A 12,400-nucleotide genomic window follows, 5' to 3' on the forward strand; every position below is an offset into this window, starting at 1 on the left:
TGCTGCTGTGCTGTCCTGTGCCCTCTCACCCTGCCCAGCTGCTGCACGCTGCCAGCACTCAGAAACAGCACACATGGAAGGTCTGCTCAGAGTGTCACTGCCACCAAAGTGCCCCTTGGTCTCTCTGAAAGCCCAGCAAAAACAGCTGTTCCAATTGCAGAAGTTAAAAGATGGCCAGAACAAATCTCTCTCTAGATAGCAAAAATCCAAAGGGAAAAATTTAATACATAAGGAGCTGCAAAGAAAAGTCTCTTGTGGTTTCTCTGCCTTCTGTTAACACCATCCCTGGATATTTGCATGCACCCACTGGGTAATAAAACAGAGGGTAGGAAAATGAGAGAAAGAATATTGGTGTCATCCTAATTGGGTTTAACTCATACGACAGCACAAACAATGAGCATGGAGATACAAAATGTGTCCTTCAATGAAGAGGCTACAGCAAAAGCCGCAGCTTCTTACAAATGTGAACTACAGAGTGAAATGAACTTGTAATTGCCAATACAAGCAATGACTTTGACCTCAGTATTCAATTCTACATTCAGCTATTTGATGATTCACCCATAGCGAAAGAAAAACAAATGGCACCAGAGTCAAACTGAAACAATCACAAGAAAATATTTCTGGAAAGAACGTGAAACATTTACAGTAAGTTCCTATAAAGGTCAATAACATTTTCAAAATTCAACCCGGGTCTTGTTTATGGCAGAACCAAAATGTGACAACCTCAGATGACTCATGAAGGTTTTGGTGACAGAAGCAGTATCACCAAGATATTGGGAAGCTTTCTGTACATTCCCTTTAGCTGCCAGAGCATGTGTCACTTTGAGGCAGCTGTCTGGTTATGTGTCAGCATCTGCAGCAACAGCCCAAAGACACAGAAAACAGCAAAAGTTTGACTGGTCAAAAGCTAGAGACACCTTTTTACAAGGGAAAACTCTCTTTTTAATTAAGACCTGGCACACTATACATAGTTCTTTATCACAAAAAGCAAAGGGACTTTTCCAGGCCCGTGCTAGAAAGACACCAAACCTCAACTCTCAAGTTCACCAATTATCTATATTGTACATTCATCCTCTGAAATAAAAAGGGTACAATCTGAACCTTGAACCAACAGAGGATGTTATCCCCCGTCTCCACCTCTCTGCCTTAGAGCACCTTCCCAGCAGAAGTGGACTGCACTGACTCAAAGGTGATGCTGAAACCCAGAAGGCCTGAACAGGTGGATTCTCTTCCCTCTCTGCTCCACTGCTCTGCTGATTGTCTGAGTGGTCTGCAAACATGATTGAGAAATAAATACAAGACCACAGAGCTTGGTTTTGTCTCCCCAATACTGTGAACACCTCCACTTTATTGAACTTATTCATCTTTAAAAAACCCTATTAAATAAGTAGTTCTTTTTTCCCCTCTAGCCACTGAAAGCACAGAATTCTCAAATGAGAATGTATGTCCTCCATTCAAGCATTCCTAGGGGCAGAAGATGTGTGACTTTTGACATGTATATTTCTGATAATTTCTAGTTAACTTATCTGCCCTAAATTTCTGAGAAAAAGCTATTTCTGAATCTTACACACATGCAACCCCCCCAGTAGGAACTGAAGGCCATCAGCAAAGCAATTTACAGGCATATGGACACTTCAGTGGTGGGCTGCAGTAGGAAAACCTACTGTGGAGAGCTGCACAAACTTGAGCAATTCAGTAGAGTGCACTGGTGCTAACAGAGCCACTCCTTCTGAAAGAACACAAAAGCAAACAACTGAAGTTACTTTCTTACACTCTGCACCAACCAGCCAGTTTGCTGACTTCACAGGAAAACACAGCCACAGCTTCACCCTTCAAGACATTTTTACACCACTTCATCAACTTCACAGGGACAGCTTCATCTTTACAAATAATAAATGCAATTTCACTTTTAAAAGAATATTTTATTAACTGCAAAACACCTCTGGATACAAAACCTGACAAGCTCCCAACCCAAACTAGACCAACAGTACATATGGATTCCTAAAGACTCACAGCACAAAGTGCAATCTCCTATTGATTTTATCTTCATCTCATGAGACCCATTTTCCTTTAAATCCTATTTCACCTAATAAAGCCATTTTCCGGTTGTCACTCTCCTGATAATGCTAAAAAAAAAAGCTTGACTTAGAGGTTAGTGAGAGCTGCCTGTAAAAACTGGGAACCTGCTACTGCTTGATTCACAGCACCATTGTTTCTCCTCAATCAGCTTCTGGGGACTGAGGGAGCAGAAGGGGGAGCAGTGGCCTGGACCCCACCATGGTACAGCTGAGCCATGGGAAGGGCACAGGGCTGCCCTCAAAGAGCCACTCAGGTCCTCCCTCTCTGCCCATCGAGGATTCTTCTTCTTCATCTAGGATTCTTGGGGTGAGATGTGGGCAGGAGGAAGAATGAGGCATCAAATACGCCAAAACAAGCACAAATCTTGTGCTTTCCTCAGTGATTGCTCCTACACAATGAAATGCCAGCAGGGCCAGCCTGACCTCTGTGCAAGGGAAGGCAATTAAGGAAAAAGAAAAATTACTAAGGGAAATTCTTCCTATGATTTAATGAGGGGAGTGTGTGTGTGTGAGAATGTATTTTGAACCACAGGCAGTAACTCTTCTATCACTCCAAATAGGTACCTATGGCCCAGACATTCCACATTTTTACAGTGGGGAATGGGAAATTTGTTTATAACAATGGCCCTTGCTTTATTAATGGCCCAGATGTCAGTGAAGGTTTTCCAAAAAACAATTACACAAAATCTCTTTTTAGAGGAAAAACCAAAAAGAATTAAAACATCTTTCTTGTTTTTCAGAGATGCTTTAAGTGGAAAACATGATGATTATATGATGAGCTGTCACTTGGCTACAACCCACTCAGTTCTATTACTGCTTGCTCCAGCTACTTTAACATTCAGTCATCTCAGTTACCTTTTATACTCCTGGCATGCAGGAATCATCAAATGCCCCTTACAACACAGGGCAATCCCTGCCCTCAGTGTCCAAGCTGATTTGATCTCTTTGTGCTTTACTGGAATTTAGGACTGCATTGTCAAAGAGAGGAGAACCCTCTCTCCATATCATTTGAATTCCTGCACCACACACATTTTTCTCTGCCCTTCCTTTTGCTCTCTAGAAGACTGAGGTTACAGAGTACAGTGCACCATTTGCATACCAAAAGCAGTAGCACTTTACATAAAAACTAAAAGCACACACTTTTTTGGTTTCAGTGACTAAGAGCTCAAGATTTCCTTCCTCTGAACCTGTAACTTCAAATTCAGGTGTAACTCAGTTCATCAGAAGTGGCTCAGACAAATATTTTAAAAATTAACAAGCTTCCCCACTACCAGTGTTACCTGATACTTTTTTGGCAGAGACATTTTCTCTCCAAACCTTCTTCTGGAGCAGTTAGAGACTTCACTGTCTTACCTGAAAGAACAAAAGAGAATCATGCAAACAAGTTAAAGACCATAAAGAAACAATTCTTATTTATCTCAAGTTATATATATAAATTGTTTGAATGCTCCATGGTGCTATCTCACTTATGGGGGGTATCAATATCTTCTTCCAGCTGGCCTCCCTGTCAGGGTCAGGTGTGTCAGGTTTTATCATTAAAAGCAGCAGGATGACTCTCTGCTCTACCTTACACCATCTAACAAAAGCACACACACACAAAATACTATTACAGGTCACTGTAGCCTCATGCTGAGGTTGCAGCCTTGCCCTAGGTTGTTGTTTAGGGATGCTGAGCATAAGGATGCCCTAAGTTTCGTCATGGAGGTGCCTTTTCTGCAGCAAAATGTCTAAGCCTGGTGTTAACAGACAAGTTGTTAGTGCAGGACAGTGAGCATACCATGAACTCTGACTTGTGACCTTCATCAAGCTCCAAGACACTCAGCCTTGATACTTTATTATTGCACCAGTTTTTCTCAGCAGGAAGCAGAATTGATTCAAGCACAAGCCATACGACCTGCTGAAGTTAACATGTCCCTAATTGTACCACCCCTGACCTTTATACCCTTGATCAGACCAACTGCTATGGACCTAAAACAACCATCCACCCCCCAGAAGGCAGGTGGGCAAATGAAGACAGTAACACAAAGATATTCACAGTTCTGTTTCTGTGAAAGCCCCTTCCTGCACCTCAATAGGGATGTGCAGCCTAGTGCCTGGCATGTCACAGACAGGTGAGACTGAAGATCCAAGCTCTGGTATCCTCCTGGGGGATCATAACTGGCTATCTCGGAGTTGCTCCCCTGCCCTTTTTACTGATAGTCACAAACAAGTGGAAAAAGGCTCCAAAACAGGTAAGAAAAGATGCAGTCATGTCCCCTCTCCCCTCTAACATGACTGTGAGATGTGACATCAATTTTAATGACTTCCTTGCCTAGGAAGGTACCTGGCCACCCACACACATAGACAGGGTGCTGAGGTGGGAACAGGGAATGAATGACTCAGAGAAATCCCAGCTGTTTACCACAGTGTCTCACTACTCCCCACACCAACAGCAGTGGGTGTTGTTCAAGCTGTCCTTGACCCTGCCAAATCCCTCTTCCACTGCTTCCCACCATTAGAAATGTTGGTGTTCCCATGCCCCACCATGCATGCATTGCTGATTTCATGAAGAAGATCTATCTGCTTTAGATGGTTTAAAAGAAGAACAGGCAATTCTCATGCTCAGGAGGATCATGCTATAGTATGAGTGTACTGGATTATACATTCCTTTGACCTGTTTGTCATTCACTATTTACCTATTTGTTTTACCTATTCACTATTACCACTATTTGTTAATCCTCAGAGATATCTGATCTGCTTCCCTGTATGTGTTCAATTAGAGTCAGATCATTTAAAGAAACTGCATTGGATCAGAAACAAGATCACTATTTAAAATCAGCCCCAGCAAATGTCCTTCCATTTTCCTTCTATTTTTTACCTAAAGCACAGAGCATAATGGCAAGCTCATTAAACATAACACAGAAGTGTTTATGAATACACTGTTTTTTGCATAGGAATCTTAATCCCCTTTCCTTTCAAAAAAATGTTTCCAAATTCTCACACACATTTCTGTACTAATGCTCTGTGCCTCACACAAAGCCAGTCCTGTCAGGACCACGTTTGAAGAGAGAAGGATCAGAATAGTGGATGCAAAAAGACATCCTTGCCATCACTCCTTAACCCTTACAGGACTACCACTCACCTGAAATGCCATGTCCTGTTCTTGTCCTTTCAGCAATAAAAGGGACAACCTCCTAGAAGTGCAAATTTGCCTTGGCTGCTGATGTCACACATCTTACAATGAATAGTTCCCTTAAATGGTTGCCAAAGCAGAGACTGAATTTGCTCATTATTCGAAGAAAACTACACCCATCTTTCTACAGGGACTCGATTTTGGGGATTCTAGATCTGTGCTGATTCTTCCAAGACCCTGGAAAGCCAACATGCTGCACCTCAGGTGTTCAGGAACCCAGGTTCCCCACCTGTCTGGTTGGAGACAAGTGTGAGAAAAGCAGCCACGTTTCAGTACATCAGCCCTGCTCTCTGGCAGTCTACACCAAACACTAATGAAAGAAAAGGATTTTCCCATAAAACTGCATGAACTGATAAGAGATAAAAGGCACACAGAACATAAGTAAGTACAGACACCTGGCAAAGAGCAATGTGATCTAAGGTACGTTGGAAAACTGCTGGCTTATAAGGTTCATAAGAATAACCACATTCAATCCAAAACTGACTGGATGCATGTGTTAGGAGTGAGCATTTCTCATAGCTCTGTTTCTCAAGAAGCACGGAGAAGAAACTTAAAATCCTCAAATCCAACAACATATACAAATCTTAAAAAAAAAAAAAAAAAAAAAAAAAATCCAAATTCAGCTGTCAAAACTGTCTTTTATGTCTAGTACCATCTTCAGTGCAATCCTGCCTTTCTGCCTGCCTGATGTATTCAGAGGTTGTTGCTGGAGTCACTTCCTCTTGTCTGTCCTATTTAACTAATGCAATTCAAGAGAATAAAACAAACTATTTCTGCAATAGCAGGAAGGCACATAGTGAACTGTGGAATACCAAATCTACGAATTCACTTTAGTCAGTGGATACAAATTTTACCCATAATACTTCTCTGTAACTGACTGACACTAAAACAGAACAAATAATTCAGTAATCACACCTGCACCCAGAACAGTCTGTCTTGTTCAGAACTGAGGTCATCCAGAGAGGGGAATTTGCAGTGCAGCTGCTGTACTTTACATAAACACAGAGCTTCCATGGAAATTTGAATGCTTGCTTCTCACTCCTCCTCTTTTTTTTCTTTTCTTTTTTTTTTTTAAATATAATTTTCCTATATCCTTTGAAAAACTGTAAATTTTGTGGGCAGATGTGAGCTTTTTCCTAATATGAGAATGAAATACATAAAAACAATTTTTCTCTTGTAAACAACAGAACTCTCTGGTGATTTGAGTATGATATTAACAGAAAGTCCTTAACTATTTTTATAGCTTAAGAAACAAAATTTTAAACTGCCTGACTCTACTTTTTCAAAAGCAGGCAAGACAGTTTTGAAGGAGAAATGCCCAACATTTTAGATTAAGGGTTCCAAGCTGATGTTTTACACTTACACGGTTATAGAGTTTCTCTGGTAAAATGACCCGGGATGCACTCACTTCTTCACAATGCTAAGTTCTGCTCCAAAAATTACCCTCCACATTTTTTTATTATGATAAATAAAATTGTTATTCTTATTTCTCATGTGCTAAATCAATATTATTTTCACAACATCCTTAGTGGTTCCCTTTTACTTAGGGCATCCCCCAGTCCACATCTTCTCAGTTCCCTGTGAAAATGACATTCTAAACATTTCTCAAACCATGCTGGTCAAGTATGAAATTCAGATGTGATGTACAGGATAACCAATTTTACACTGGGAGCTACCATTCAACAAAGACAGCAAAGAGCTCTGCAACACAACTACATGTTTACTAAACCCCAGGATAAGTTCATTACAATCTCTATGTGTCTGTGTATCATTAAGCTGCAGCAAAACACATTGAAGCTCTCATCTTGCAAATATCTCGGTAAGGGTGCAGAGCCTTATTTACCACGTTCCTGAAACGAGGTGCAAAGGCAGATGTTTCAGTGCTGGCCAGTCCAGGTGTTCTAACTGAGCCCAAGCCCCCCTCTGCAGCAAGCTGGGACTTCAATAAGCACTCTCAGTAGGATCCATTCACATTCTCATATATATATATTGGCAGAATAAGCAGGAAGTTCAATAACAAAAAAAGGAAGTATATTTGCATATTTCAATGCATTAAAATAATGCAGGACTTCCATTCTTCTCTATTCAAGTTCCTCTGTGTGTATAAAAGAAGATGAAGAAGCAAAATGTTCCATTTCAGCTACGGATTGTGTTAGAAACGGCATCAAAGGATGAAAATGTGTCTCTGCCAGTCCAGCTGAATGTCATCTAGTCAACTGTTATAAAAGGTACTTACTGAAATGAGTGGCACAATCACCATTCCTTCAATAACAAAGAATCCTCTCTGAAGCTCAAAAAAATTAGAACATGGTTGTTTTGCACTTTTACTAAGTTCTCGCATTACATCAGCGTTTGCATCAAAGCTGGTAGTGCAAAGAGGAAAGCAAAGCCCATTTTATGAACTGATGTAATCAAGCCTAGCATCTCTCTGGGGTTTTTTTGTTCCTATGGTCACAGTGACATCAGCCTACTCTGCCTATTCAGTAGTGGAGAGCAATGACAGCTCTTCACCTCTGCTCACACATTTCTCCATTCTTTTCCTCCTGCTTGTACCTCCTGACACATTAAGAGCCACTTGCATTTCAATGGGACACAAAACAACACTTGCCTCGAATCCCTCTCCTCACTCCTTTCCTCAATATTTCCAGCTGTCGAGGACAACATCAAAACTCGGCTTGAGAAAGTGGAAAGAGGACAAAGAGAAAGCTCAGACACATCTAAACACTGTAAAGGGGCCAGGAATTTCCACGTGGGTCCCACACTGTTCAGGCAATACCCCTATGCTGAGCGCAGCAGACACTTTGCCATATGCAGAACCTGCAAAGGTCCTGAAGCTTGTCTGTCTGCCCCATGGCAAGGGAGGTGTGTCACTGGCACCCACAGACAGCCACGCTGCAGTTCCAGCAACAGCTTGGTACTCACAGCATCCTCCTCTGCATGGCCCAGACGGGCTCCCAAAGGCTCCTACAAACCCCTGCAGGTCACTCCCTTGGCCCAATCTGTTTCTGCGCCTGTAAAATGGGACTAATTATACTAATCTTAAAAAGAACTTAGCATCAACTGAAGAGAAGTCGATTTACTTGCCACTGACATAATCCAGCCCTGGAATTCCCCATCTAATTAATTCTCTCATCTGAGACACAACATCTAGGCCAGAATACATTAAAGGAAATACATTTACACATGGAAAGTACTGCAAAGCTTAGTGACAAATGTGATCTGTTACTGAAGCCTACCAGCAAACATACAGTACATTTTTTAAATTTTCCTAAGAATTTTCTTGGATCTGCTCTGCTGTATTGCACACAAACATGTATCTGCAGAGTAGTTGGTACCAAAACTCATCTAAAAAGATGAAAAAATATCCACCGTCAAACAAACCAACCTATTAACCAAACAATCCCCCAATCTCCACTTCTTTCATGTTTTAAACTATTAGGAGAAACTGATAAAAAGAAAATACATCTTTTTTTTTTTTTTTTTACTTTTTTTTTTTTTTTACTTTTTCACTGAATTAGGTCTTTTGGAAGGTTTAAGGAAGATATTATGAAGCACCTAGTGCAAACTGGAAGAAATGTAGCCTTGCCATACACTGAAAAAGTTAAACATCATGTTAGAGAGTTGTGCACATAAAATTATCACACACTTTGTATGTTATCCTCCTCATATAGTCTTCAGCTGGAGTCAAAGAAATTGCATCCATATTTTCCAAGACAAAATGTAGACAATAAGAAAAATATGATACTCTGTAGATGAACTGCCTGCTTCAATCCCTAGAACTGTTTTTTATTTGCCAACTGTCCTACCCATTGTTAAACAGGAGCCCGATCCTCCCACATCTGCTGTAATTTTTGAGCAGCTTACCAAGTAACATGCAAAGAAATGAGCAAGTATTGAAATAAATAGAAGTCAAATGCATTAGAATAACAGCATTAGAAATATAAAATGTACAAGTGAATTTTTATAGACAGAAAGAAAATGTTATGCACACATTAAAATGCGTACAGATATCAGATGTTTATAGAATCTATAACCTAAATATGCAACATAAAGGTATATTACATCTACCCTACATCTGTGTTGTCCATATGCCTGTGTATTATGGATATATTTATGCAGATAGAAATATACATTTTATTTTCCCTAGATAATATAGATCTCTTCACTAACATCACTATCACAATTCTTTTTCCTATTTGGGAGAAGCTGTCAGTTTAATACAGAGAACTCGATACACATTTATCCCTAACCCTATGGTAAGCCACGCAGTCAGAGCCTAAAGGATTTATTTAATATTCTTCTTACTAGCAGCTGACAGACATCTGACAACACAGGAACGTAACATTTCATTTATTTTTCTCCACAGGCTGATTTCACAGAGCCCCAGATGTTTTACCAGAAGAAAGAGAAAGACATTCAACATTTTTATGGTGGGGGATGGGAAATTTGTTTATAACAAATGGCCTTTGCTTTAATAATTTCTATCAAAAATTAACATGCATTAATTAAAAAAAAAAACACCAAAAACTCAAGTAGTACTCCATTCTTGGCTCATAAGCTTGCTTGTCTCTTTTTCCTTTCTTTTTTAAATTACTGTGTGTGTTAAGGCACTGTGTGTGGCAGAAACCAGTATGAAATTTTCTAGAGAACATTCCATAATATCTCCCTAAACTTATCATCTCTCTGTTCTTCCCCCTCTAGGAGAAAGAAGGTAAATCACAACAGAAGACAAGTAGCTCTTCCTGCTGTCATATCCCATGCAAATCCCACACAACAAAATGAATGAGAAAAAATTATAATAATTCCTAAAATGACTGTAAGGTGATTATGTTCTGTTCCACTTCCAGGAGGATTGATTCTGTGCCTTTATTTAACCTGCAGTATCCTGAGAAATTCTCCCGAGGGTGTTCCCGACAGGACACGCACAGTGGCCGAGTGCAGGTGACCAAAGGGCCAGGCTGTGACAGCTGCCCCCTCCTCACAGCGGGTCAGGTGAACGTGTCACATGTCCCCTGGGCACCGGGACACACCTAACACTGCCAGCTGGGGTCTTCAACTCCATCCCACTCGGCTTTGTCCCTTTGCCTCTTGCATCCAAAATGCGTGTAATTACTATCAGGGGAACCAGCCATTTACAGAAGCACTGCTGAAGCACCTCAGACTGTACACATGAAGGCTGTCAAATAATTAAAGACAATATTTCAAAATACACTCACTTGCTCTAGTGTTAGCCAAAGTAAAGAGCTCGGAACTGCTGCACAAAGGTCAAAGCAGAGAATAAAATCCTCGGTAGAACTACAGATCAAAGTGATTCAAACACAGTGACAAGATGTAAGTAACACGTAATTTAAGGTAGATCAACTTTTCAGCATAACAGCTTGGCCAATAGCAGAAATCTATCAGAAACTAAACTGACTGTGATGGTTACTATTACCATTAAAGGCAAACATTGAAGCTCTTTTTGCACTTCTTTGTTAGATTGTGTTTTGTCTGAAATGCATATTGTGAGCAAGAGAGTTGGAGAATGATGAGTTATGGGCTGTTTAGAAAAAACACAAAGCGCAATATAAAACCACGACTGCCTCATAACATAGATATTGCCATAGTCCATAGGAAAAAAAACCCTTTATCCTGACTACAAGTGACTGAATACTGCTCAAGGATAAAACATTTCCAAGGTTGACCTGGCAAAGTTTCATCAACACTACCTTTCACTGAAGGAAAATAATCCTTTTATTAGTTAAAAGACTAACAGTTTATGTTGTCAGCTAGCTAATGAAGAATTACATATACAGCAACTTAAATATAATTAGTAAACCTCAGCAAAATATGCCATTCTTCCAGAAAAAAAAAAATCAAGATGTCCCATAGTGATAGATACTATGGCAGAGCATTTTTACATATGAAGAAACCAGAAATGCATCCAGTGTGCATCCAGGCCAGCGTTCAACAGAAAGATTGTCATCCTGCAGAAGTAAAAACCTGTTCAGGTCATGAACAGAACTGTGCCTGCCTAAATCTCCAACTGAGCAACTGTGTCACTGACTGGAAGGACACTGGGCAGAACAGGAGAAAACCAGCCTCAATTTTACAGTCAGAAAATACAATGGGGGCTACAGCTGGAAGGGAATTGAGCAATAGGCTGGAGATGAAACAGTGCACCTGACCATAAACAGAGTTTAAAGTACTGGAGAGTTACAGCATTATACTACATTGCAAAAAGGGAAGGCATTGCTGTTTTAAAAAAACTTCCATGGAACAAAACTGTAGAAGTGACTGGCAAAATAAGCCCTGATCCTCAACACGGTACATCTGTGATGGAAGTTAATTGGAATATTTCCCAATGAGACACAAACTGAACAGAAAAACCTACCATAAGAGGAGAGTGAGATGTCTGTGACAGAAGATGAGGAAACAGAATCTCTTTGTCATCTTCCACTCTCTTTTCAGACACTCATCTACTGAAGATGTCAAACAGATGATCTGCCAAGGCAGCAGCACAGCAGGAAAGGGATACCACATCCTCACCTTCTGCTCTGTAACTCTGCCTTACATGTGGGGCATCCTAAGGGTTGAGTTACAGTTCAAACTTTCAATGGAACAGAAAAGCTTTTAATACACTACATAAAACAATAAACTAATTAACGTTCGAGCAGATGTGAGGACACACTGTAGATCATCATTGCAACAACATTTACAAAAGTCATAAATAGCTTCAGCAAAAAGCCAGCTGAGATACACTTTGAATATAGGGTAGCCAGATTTTCCTGATGTCTGGTGCTGCTTAGGGCAAACCAAGTATTCCAGAACAAAAAAAATCTAGAACAGGGATGCCAAATTGTCCTCATGATTTGGACTGTGCATCTCAAGAATCTGTGGAGATTTTTCCAGATAAAAGAGATTTCTAGATTAACATGCACATTTTTCCATCTCTAAATCATAGCTCTGCAATTATTCATGTAACAGGGTGAAGACTGGCTTGGTCCATCTGCTGCCTACTGCACTGTGCACCCTTCCCCATTCCCATTACCTCTACTTAGGTTCTCCAGAAGCTGATGCACTGGAAATTGAATATGGGATGAAAGTTTTAATTGCATCTTCCACTGACATTTAAGATTTTTCTGTCAGAAAACAAACTGAGCTTTCAGGT

General features: G+C 40.3%; 1 protein-coding gene across 4 annotated transcripts in view; it reads right to left on the reverse strand.

Moving 5' to 3' along the window:
* The window catches only part of OTUD7A (OTU deubiquitinase 7A), a 99,373-nt gene that overhangs the window by 60,636 nt on the left and 26,337 nt on the right, over window positions 1-12,400 (reverse strand). For all 4 annotated transcript variants that reach the window (XM_066328572.1, XM_066328570.1, XM_066328568.1 and 1 more), the window contains exon 2: window positions 3,359-3,431. The gene's annotated coding sequence lies outside the window, so the exon portion shown is untranslated. The remainder of the gene's footprint in view (window positions 1-3,358; window positions 3,432-12,400) is intronic.

This window comes from Sylvia atricapilla, chromosome 13 (genome assembly GCF_009819655.1).
Source record: "Sylvia atricapilla isolate bSylAtr1 chromosome 13, bSylAtr1.pri, whole genome shotgun sequence".
Lineage (NCBI taxonomy): Eukaryota > Metazoa > Chordata > Aves > Passeriformes > Sylviidae > Sylvia > Sylvia atricapilla.